Here is a 10,948-nt window from a genome sequence, read left to right on the forward strand (position 1 = left end):
AAATAAATCATAGCTAAAGATTTATGTTGATAATGTTCATATTGTAACCTTAACAAATATTATTTTAAGGATGATTTTTTTGTCTTCTAAATTAGGGAACTGTTTATGTAAAATGAGAAATATAATCTAACTTGGGAAATAGATATAGACAAAATTTCTCCTGAAATGTTTATATATTAGCTTATAAAGATGTATCCCACATTTTGTGTCAATAGCAGTAATTAGAATACAAAATATAGACAGTGTTTTCAAATGTCCTAAGACTTTACTACCATGTCTTTACTTGGAAGTTCCGAATCAGTTGAAACTGATTAATTTCTTTGGTTTATTGAAAAAGAACCTTAAAATGGATTAAAGGGTATTTTTATGGTAAAAATGAATAATAGCAGCTAACATTTATTGAGTACTCACTGTGATCCAGACTCTGAGATAACATTATCCTTGAATTACTTCAGTTGCCATTCTGAAAAAAACACTATGAGGTAGGAAGGATCATTCTGTTTTGACAATGAGGATATTAAAGTTCTGAGAGATTAAATAAACTTTCTGAAGTTGCAGAATTAATGTGTACATGGTCCAATGCCTGAATCTTATTTGAATTCCAAAGTCAGCCTCTTACCCTGTATTCCGTTACTTCATGGCAAAAGAAATAATGGTGTAAGTTATTTTTCCTTAAAAATTTCCAAATAGTTCATGTGTATACAGGCATGTTTTAATATGTAAAATAAACTTCACAAATGTTTGACTTTGAAAGATTAACGCTATGACCAAAAATTGACCAAAGAATTTGCAATATTTAGGCCATGCTTGAAATGTAAAAATTATTTATGATATTCCACTTTCAATTGTAACAATTAGGTATTCACTATAGTATTAAGGGGAAAACATTCCCACAATCCAAAAAATTGTATAATTTTGTAAAAATTTTTATATATATTTTTTATATTTCACTGGACTTGAGTTTCCAATGTTGATCAAAACCAATTTGATTTTCAAAAGATGTATCTATTGTAAAGTTATTTTTATCCTTCAAATATATATTGGACATCATGTACAAGGGACTGTTTTGAATACTACATATCACACTTACTCTAGGCATTATCATTATGCTTATTTTACAGAAGAGGAAACAAAGAGTAAAAACTTGCTGGTATTTTTGTAACTAGTGAGTGCAGCTATTAAATTTAAATCTAGGCTAATTCTGGAATCTATGTCAAATGCTCCCTCACATAAATATCTTTTAAATACCTGATTAAATAGTTTAATCAGTGCTCTTATTTTAAATGTATTGCACATATTGTACAATGTTCTGTGTCCTATTAAGAAACTGATGTATGCCAGCCTAATTCTAAAAAATGTAATTATTTTTTCAATTGTACCATGATAGAAAGGATTCATGTTCTTAAATAGTATGTTCTTATTTGAATACTCTCATAGAAAATTTCTGAATTAATTGACATTTTAATTAACAAGTCAAAGGTTCTCAACAGACACTTTAACAGTCTCTATTTGATTCTCCATAAAGCAACCTTTTTGGTGTGCTTTGATGCCATTTGTAGTCATATTTGTGCATTAGAGCATAGAAGATAATTTTTCTTGTCTATAGAGATTTCTTTTGCAATTGATCATTAATTGAAAAACACAGTGTAGCTAAGTCCTAGGGGAGAAATTAATGTCTTATCCCAATTAAATGCATTAATTAAAAAATAGAATCTTTGGCTGATGTTTATGAGTTACTAAACTTTGTAATGCAGTCCCATTCCAAGGGTAATGGGAATTATTACCCTCTGTTTTGTTTGAAAACAACACCATCTTGGAATTTCTCTTCATGGATATCCCACCTTCCTGAAAAGGTAAGTTTTTCTTCTAACATGTCATTATTTTATTTAAAGACAAGAAATAACACTGAGCGTCAGTTTACTACCACCTCATCCCTGTTCTACTCTTCCTGTCATCTTTCCTTTGCTGCTCCATGTAGTGTGGTTGTGTGCTTTCTGTAAGAAGACAAGGTCTTCTGTGCACAGCGAGTCTGCACAGTCATCCAGAGGAGCCCACAAACCATACTGTATGAGCTGCAATTCTGTCATATACTGAGCACGTTCTGATACTCTGAAAATATTGATTGGAGAATAGAGCAATCCAAGACCCTGATATAGGTTGAGTGTCCTTTATTGGAGATGCTTGGGACCAGAAATATTTCAGATTTGAAGTTTTCAGGTTTTGGAAGATTTATATAGTCTAGACAGTTTGATTTGCCAGTTTGAAAATCTGAAATGCTCCAAAACCTGAAACTTTTTGAACACTAATTTGATGTTCAAAAAATTTCAGATTTCCTTATGAAGATGGAAATTCTAATTGCTCTGATTAGGTCCTTATGCATTGTATATATCTCACATTATCAGTCTGCACCCTATAGATATGTGGGATAATTATGTACTGATGTTGACAGAAAGTTTCAGATTAGGCCCAAATTTCCATCAAATCTGGTTGGAGACTTACAAAAGATCTGGATGAGAACAGCATCTAACCTGAGATTGCAAAAAGAAGACACTGGTGTAGAAAAGAGTTGAGAATAACTTCCACAGGAGCAGGCGTGGCCATAGGCAAGGATACTTTTATGCCATCATACTAATCTCAGGTTCACATTATAAAGATTAAGGCTTACTGATCATCCTAGTATCTGGAACCTTACCCATGCTGCAGATAGCTTTTTGTTTTTTTTCCCCTTTAATTAAGTTATAAGATACTGAGCTATTCCAGGAAAGTAGAAGATGTTAATTGACAAGCTTACTTTAGGAATGAAATGAACAATTCAGAAAACTAATGTCAGATACAAAGAGTAGAGAGGTCTAGAAGTTTTCTGCTGGAGTGTTTTGGATCTTCTAAATATAGAATCATGTCATTGGCAAATAGTGATAGTTTTGAATTCTTCTTTTCTAATTTGTATCCCTTTAATTTCTTTCTTCTATCTAATTGCTCTAGCTAGAGTTTCAAGGTCTATGTTGAATAGAAGTGGTGAAAAGGAGTATCGTCTCCTTGTTCTGATTTTTAGAAGGAATTCTTTCAATTTTTCTCCATTTAGAATGATATTGGCTTTGGGTTTAACATCTATAGCTTTTACAATTTTGAAGTGAGTTCCTCCTATCCCTAGTTTTTCTAGAGTTTTGAACATGAATGGATACTGTATTTTGTCAATTTTTTTTCTGCATCTATTGAGATAATCATGTGATTCTTGTCTTTAAGAATATTGATAAGATGAATTACATTTATTGATTTCAGTATGTTGAACCAACGTTGTATCCCTGGGATGAACCCCACTTAATTATTGATAAATTCAGCAAAGTAGTAGGATATTAAATTAATACCCATAATTCAATTATGTTCCTATACATCAGAGCTGAATCAACTGAAAGAGAAATTAGGAAAACTATTCCATTCACAATAGCCTCAAAAAAAAAATAACAACAACAAACCTTGGGAGCCAATCTAACAAAGGTTAAAGAACTCTACAATGAAAACTACTGAACATGAAAGAAAGAAATCGAAGATGACCTTAGAAGATGGAAAGATCTCCATGTTCTTGGGTAGGAAGAATTAACATTGTCAAAATGGCCATACTACCAAAAGTGCTATACAGATTTAATGCAATTCCTATTAAAGTTCCAATGATGTTCTTCATAGAAATAGAACAAGCAGTCATGAAATTTATTTGGAAAAATAAGAGACCCAGAATAGTCAAAGCAATCTTAGTTAGTGGTGAAGCAAAAGGCATTACAATACCAGACATTAAGTTATACTCCAGAGATACAGTAACAAAAATGGCATGGGATTGGTACCAAAATAGACATGTAGACCAATGGTATGGAATAGAAGACACAGAGACAAACCCACATAAATACAATTATCTCATACTTGACAAAGACACCATAAAGGCACATGGAGAAAAGATAGCCTCTTCAGCAAATTGTGCTGGGAAAATTAAAAGATATATATATATATATATATATATATATATATATATATATATACATATATAAATAAATGAAATTAAACTCCTATCTCTCAACCTGCACAAAACTCAACTCAAGGGGCTAGGATTGTAGCTCAGTGGTAGAGTGCTTTCCTGGCATGTGTGAGGCACTGGTTCAATCCTCAGCACCACATAAAAATAAATACATAAACGTATTGTGTCCATCTACAACTAAAATATATTAAAAAACAAACAAATAAACAAACTCAAAGTGGATCAAAGACCTAGGCATTAGACCAGAGACCTGGCACCTACTAGAAAAAAAATAGGCCCAAATCTCCATCATGTCAGCTTAGAAACCAACTTCCTCATCAAGATTCCTAAAGGGCAAGAGATATAAAATCAGGAATCAACAAATATGACAGTATCAAACTAAAAAGCTTCTTTACAGCAAAGGAAACAATCAACAATGTGGAGAGACCCTAAAGAATGGGAGAAAATTTTTGCTACCTGCACCTTAAATAGAGCATTAATTTCCAGTATATATATAGAACTCAAAACACTTAACACCAAACAAACAAAAACAAAAGCAAAACCCCACCAACCCAGTAAATAAATAGGCAAAGGAACTGAACAGACACTTCACAGAAGTAGAAATATTATTGGTCAACAAACATATGAAAAAAATGTTTAACATCTCTACCAGTTAGAAAAATGCAAATTAAAACTCACCAAGTGCTGGAGTTGTGGCTCAGTGGCAGAACACTTGCCTAGCATGAGTGAAGCACTGGGTTTGATTCTCAGCACTACATTAAAAAATAAATAAACAAAATAATGGTATTATATCCATCTGTAATTAAAAAAATAATCTCACTACAGTCAGAATGGCAATTATCAAGAATAAAAATAACAATAAATATTGGTGTGGATATGGGGAAACAGTATACTCATACATTGCTGATGGGACTGCAAATTGTTGCAACCCTCTGGAAGCAGTATGGAGATTTTTCAGAAAACATTGAATGGAACCACCATTTGACCTGCTTATCCCACTACTCAGCATATACACAAAGGACTAAAAATCAGCATACTATAGTGACGCGGCCACATCAATGTTTATATAGGCTCAATTCACAATATTTAAGCTATGGAACCAACTTATGTTCCCTTCAGCAAATGAATGATAAAGAAAATGTGATATATACACACACACAATGAAATATTACTCAGCCATAAAGAAGAATAAAATCATGCCATTTGCCAGAAAATGGATGGAATTGGTGACTATTACGCTAAGTGAAATAAGAGAGTCTCCCAAAACCAAAGTCCAGATGTTCTCTCTGATATCTGGATGCTAACACATAATCAGGGCAGGGGGCAGGGGTGGGTTGGGGTGGAGAGGAAATAATAAAAGTTTATTTGTTCAGAGAAAGGAGAATGGGGGGAAGGGAGGAGGGATGGGAAAGACAAAAAGAATCAGACATAACTTTCCTATGTTCATATATGAATATGTGACTAGTGTAACTACACATCAAGTACAACCACAAAAATGAAAAGTTATACTCCATGTATGTATAATATGTTAAAATACATTCTATTGTTGTGTATAACTAAAAAGAACAAATAAAAAAATGAACATCCAAACATTTAAAAAAAATAAGAAAAAGAACAGAGAGGAAGATCACCAGTGCACCATATAGGAAGAAACAGTTCCTTATTGAAGGGATGAGTGTTCATTGGTCAGAGGAGGGTGGAACAAAGCAAAACTTTCTTGATAATATGCCTGATTGTAAAATAAATTTGTACCCTTTGACCTTCTTTTTCTCCCCATTTCTACCTCCTCACCTGTGTTAGCCAAAATTGTTGTTTCTATTTATTCGACCTTTTTTTTCCCTTTAAGACTCCTCATAGAAATGAGATCATATAATTTTTTTCTCTGTGTTTGGCTTATTTCATTTAGCATGAAGTCTCACAGTTTAATCTCTGTAATCTCAAATAGCAGTTAGATAAAATGAATAGTATAGAGATCTAATGCACAGCATCAATGTCATAGTTAATGTGTTACTGAAAATTTTCTGAGAGTAGTTTTTAAGTGCTTTTATCACACAAAAAGCATAACTATGGAAGATGTTGAATATCTTAATTTGTTGAAAGAATTTATGCCTACATCAAAACATCATGTTATAAACCTTAAATACACATAATAAAAATATAAAGTATGTAAATGGGAACACCATTCTGGAAATAAATTTCATAAAATCCAGTAATCCTGCAGTGACCCAGAAAGTCAACTAAGTATTAGGTTGAACCATCTAAAATTACTGTTACTTGGCTGTTTTTGACCTACAAATATGAAGGGTTTTTTTTTTCTGGCTTCACACATACACCCACACACATATGTACCTTAGAAAATGTACATGTACCTTAGAAAAATTTATCCTTGTTTACAAGAAATACAAATGTGATGCAAAACATTGCAAATGATCCAAATGCTGTCAAGAAGTGAATAGATAAATATTTACAGCTTATTCATACAATTAAAAGAGCTAAAAAGCTAAGCATTTAACTTCTTGACAGTTAAGAAAATAGGGAAATGTCTTACTTCTTGGTAAAGAGGGAAACAGCTCCCCAGTGATTAGAAAGGCTTTAAATGCCTTGCTGGTACACCAAATTATATTTTATTCTGTTTCTGTACCAGCTAAAATCACAACCAGAAAACGTCATTCATTTTCTGAAACCACTCTGTGCTACAACCAGCTGGAGAATTGCAGCACATTTTTCTCTGCTGAAATGAGATAGACATAATTTTTTTAATCTCAGAAATTGAAGGAAGTTTAGGACTTGTATTACTACATCCATTTCACTCTCTTACCTTGTCTAGAAACACTTAAAAGGCACGTGATGGGAATTAAGCCACTTCCTGGCTAGTGCTATGCCTGATCCTCTTCTATGTGATGTAAAATAAAGTGATTTATTAATGCTATATGGTTGGTATTCTTGTCATACTGGACCCACTCTCTCTAAGGGATCGAACAATGCAATATAAATGCACACCCTTCCTATTGATACTACTACTGTATTGTGGTTTTTTTTTTTTTTGTCATGTGAAAGGAAAAAACCTTCCACTTTAATTTGCTTAAGAAGTCATCCGTGATACACTGGGTAGTCTCAAGAGCAGGGGGCCAGAGACCGCCTCTACCCGCACAACAAGATTCATTAATGGCAGAGTTAAACAGGCAGTTTGGCGTTCCTCTGCATCAATGGTTTGCAATCTTAACTCATTTTTCTAGTGAATGTTTCCTAATAAACAGCGCTTCCGCCTGCCCAGCATGGCTACTGGAAAGCTTAACTTTCCCTCTCCCAAACGTGACCACACTCCTTGTTCCTAAATCAGTCCGGTAGCCCACTTGGTCCTCGGCTCTCTCTCAGTTAGGGGTTGCCCTAGGCCCTGGGTGCCTTTGGCCAGTGGCTGCAGCAAACCTGGGGCAGGTACCTGAGTTGGGCCCAGATGGGGTCTGCCCCTTGCAGGTCCATGCTGTGTACAGGAGCTTCTCCTTCAGTGGGACCTGGGACAACCAAGGATAGAGGCCTCCCCATAGCGTCGCGGCCCTTCCAAGCACTCTGGTCTCCATCGTCCTCAACGATCTTGGAAGAAGGGGAATAGGTGACGGAAAAGGCCCTGGATTTGTGCCACCCGGCTGCCCGCAGTGTCCTTCTCTCTGGCCCGAGGAGCCGCGGCTCGGGTTTTTGTCTCGGTGGTTGTAGCGCTCATAGCGCTGGGGGTCCGTCTCAGCGTCCACACAGCGCCGCCGCCACTGCCGCTGCTGTTGTTGTTGGCGTTGCTGCGCTCGCTGCTGCGCGCGGTCTCCCAATCCTCCGCTCCCGACAGCTCACGCAACCTCAGGGGTGCGTTGGACGGCAGGTAGTGGCAAGCCCGATGGCCACTGTGGTCTCGGCAAGTGGGGTCAGCCCCCAGGGCGCCCACCAGCACTTTGATGACCATGTCGTGGCCCTGCAGAGCCGCCAGGTGGAGGGGCGTCAGGCCGCCGCTGCCCGGGACACTCACGTCGAGTGGCAGTCCCCGGCGCTGGGCGAAATCATGCACCAGAATGAGCTCCTCGTGGCGCCCGTGCTTGGCCAGCCAGTGCAGCAGGGTGTACCCCGTGATCGGGTCGCCTCGCAACAGCAGCCCAGGCTCAGCCTCCAGCAGCTCCTGAAGCACCTCAAAACGGCCCTCGGCGGCCGCCAGAATCCACGCGTGCTCCCTTGGTTCCAGGCACAGTCCGCTGACGTTTGGCCCGCTTGGCCCTCCGGGCGCACTGGAGATCGGCTCCTCGGTGCGCTCTTCGGACAGCCACCCTGCGGGAGCCGCCCCCTGCAACCCCAGCAGCTCCCGCAGAGCTCCCCGCCTGCGCCCGGAGCCCGCTCCGGAGAGCATCAGCGAGCTGTGGGAAGGGGACTCCCGGGAGGCGGCGGCGGCGGCGGCGGCGGCGGCGGCGCCGCCGCCCCTGTACCTGTCCAGGCTGCTGAGGTCCACTCTCGAGGGGCGGGGCTGCGGGGTGCCTCTCAGGTTCTGCCCGGTCCGCGTGCGAGAGGCCTTGGGCGCCGGGCTCAGGACCCCTCGGGGCTGGGCCATGGTCTTACAGCTGCTGCCGTGGCGGTTCCAGCGTCTAGCGTTCGTTGCCCTTCCCGGGCCCCACCGGGAGAGGAACTGGCGCTGGCGGTGGGGAAGGAAGCGGCTTGAGCAATTGGGCTCAGAGGGAGGGAGCAAAGGAAGGGAGGAGGAGGGAAGGAGGGAGGGAGTAAGCTCGGGAAGGCCCCCGCGTGGGCGGTGGGGGGCGCCGGGGGAGCGAGGGCCAGCAGGTCCTCTAGGCAACCCCGGCTCCAGCGCCCTGGGTAACAGCCACCTCCGAATCCCCGGGGCACGGGCGGCCCCGCCCCAAACAGCCAGGTGAGCTCCGCAGCCCCGCCTCCGGCACTGCGCGGGCAGCGGAGGGCAGGCGCGTGGGCGGGGTGGGAGGCAGCCTGCGGCCCTTGTAGCCTGAGTTCAGAGCATCCCGGCAGCTGCTGGAGAAGAGGTTCTAGGGCGCCTCCTCCCTGGCGGGCTGAGCTCGCCGCCAGACCTGGCCTCGGAGAGCGAGATTTTTGAGCTCCAGGGCGCTCGCTTCCCACCCCTTTCTTTCGCCCTTCCCTCTTCTGTATTGTGTTTTACTACCTCAGAAAAATAAAGCCTGCCCCTGAGGAAATTGCTTGATTTAAAAGCTAAGCTCAACTCTTTCTAGAACATGTAAAATTTACAGTGCACATCTCAACTTCTTCTAAAACAGATGGGGAAATGCAAATAATATTACATTTTGGGCCCTTAAGACCAAGGAATAACCTGGCCATACTCCAAAAATAATGACATAAGAAAGAGAAAAAAAAAAAAAAACAGATCTTGATTCTTCCCTGATGTTGAACTCTTTATCATTGGCAAACCAGAGATTTTGGTCTATTTGAAAAATCATTCTTATTTGGAAAGGCATACAAAATAAGATAGAGTATTTCAGCTTTGTCTGGTGTAAGTAAAGGACTGGTTTCAAAGGAATTTCTTTGGGGGAGTATAAAAGCCAAGAAGCTGCTGGAATTTATTCTCAAACAGGGTCTGATCCTAAATTATGGTATAATTCATCTGTACTTAAGAGACCTGATCTTTATTACTTTTCAGAAACACACACATACACTGTCAGACACCCCTAATTTTGCTTAATTAATTGGGCTCCTGGTTGGAGACTTTAAGTCAAGGGTGGCGTTTTAAGTCAAAAACATCAAAGGTAGTGAACATTGCAGACAAGTAGTTTAATAGCAGTATTAATATCTCACAAATTACAGATTTTCATAATATATTCACTGATTATTAAATGGCAGTAGTTGAATAAGGGCCAATCTGATTATTCAGGCATTTCTGTTTCCTGCTTATGAGATTGACACTCAGTGCAAAAGATAACTCGAACTCACTGTTGTTCATCATGTAATGGGGAAATTTGTAAAGAAATCTATAACCAGTGGGACCTCTAATATCTGTTATTATAATGATTGTGATGACAATTTGTTTTTATTTATTTTCACTAATTGTCTTATTCTTGTCTTATGGATGAGCGGTAGGCCTGAAGAGGCTTTTTAAAATTTCTTTCCACTATAATTTCTATGATCGCAGCATACAGGGATTAGGGTGTCTACTAAGGAAATTCAGGTTTTCTTTGAGAGTTGATTGGAAACCCTCTGCATCTTGTCCTGTTTCTGATGTAGTTAATTCTTCAGCAAGTCTCAATGAACCATTTGGGAACTAGGAAAGAACCCAGAAGGTGGTCCAGATAGAATCAGGTTCAAATGATCTGCTGCAATCATAAATTATTTCTAATAGATGGGTTTCACCAATACCATTCCAGCCTTTAATTCCTTAATAAATTTCTTAATATAGTTTAGGCTAGATTTTGTTCAAGCAAATTTCTTTTCAGAGAGATCACTGCTACACTGATGGACCCAGATTTCAAATAAGATATTCATATATTTGTTCAACAAATATTTATCAAGTGTATACAATATGCTAGGCATTCTGTTGTGCATTGAGGTAATACAGGGAGTAAAACATAAATGGACCTCATGTAGTTATATGCTGGCATTTGTCTATTCCCATTTCTATATGGAATAATTATTAAGAAAGACTTAATTGATTAAATGTGACCCTGATATAGTAAGACACTGTACCTTGTGTTTTGGATCCACTGGTTCTTATTTCAAGTTTTAATTTATCTTGTTTAATTAAGATGCATAAATTAGCACATCATGTTGTTTGCATCTAATTATACAGTTGAGTTCTTGGATTATCTTGTGCCATTCAACACACCAACAGGAAGAGTAAGTCAGAAAGAGACTTTTACTCTGAATTTTAAAACAACAGTGAAATTAATTTATACTGTATTTATTATTGTGACTTTC

General features: G+C 39.1%; 1 pseudogene; it reads right to left on the reverse strand.

Moving 5' to 3' along the window:
- Positions 1–7,525: 7,525 nt before the first annotated feature.
- LOC143640808 (ankyrin repeat domain-containing protein SOWAHD pseudogene) lies at positions 7,526–8,606 on the reverse strand (annotated as a pseudogene).
- Positions 8,607–10,948: the final 2,342 nt, after the last annotated feature.

Source organism: Callospermophilus lateralis, unplaced genomic scaffold (genome assembly GCF_048772815.1).
Source record: "Callospermophilus lateralis isolate mCalLat2 unplaced genomic scaffold, mCalLat2.hap1 Scaffold_63, whole genome shotgun sequence".
Classification (NCBI taxonomy): domain Eukaryota; kingdom Metazoa; phylum Chordata; class Mammalia; order Rodentia; family Sciuridae; genus Callospermophilus; species Callospermophilus lateralis.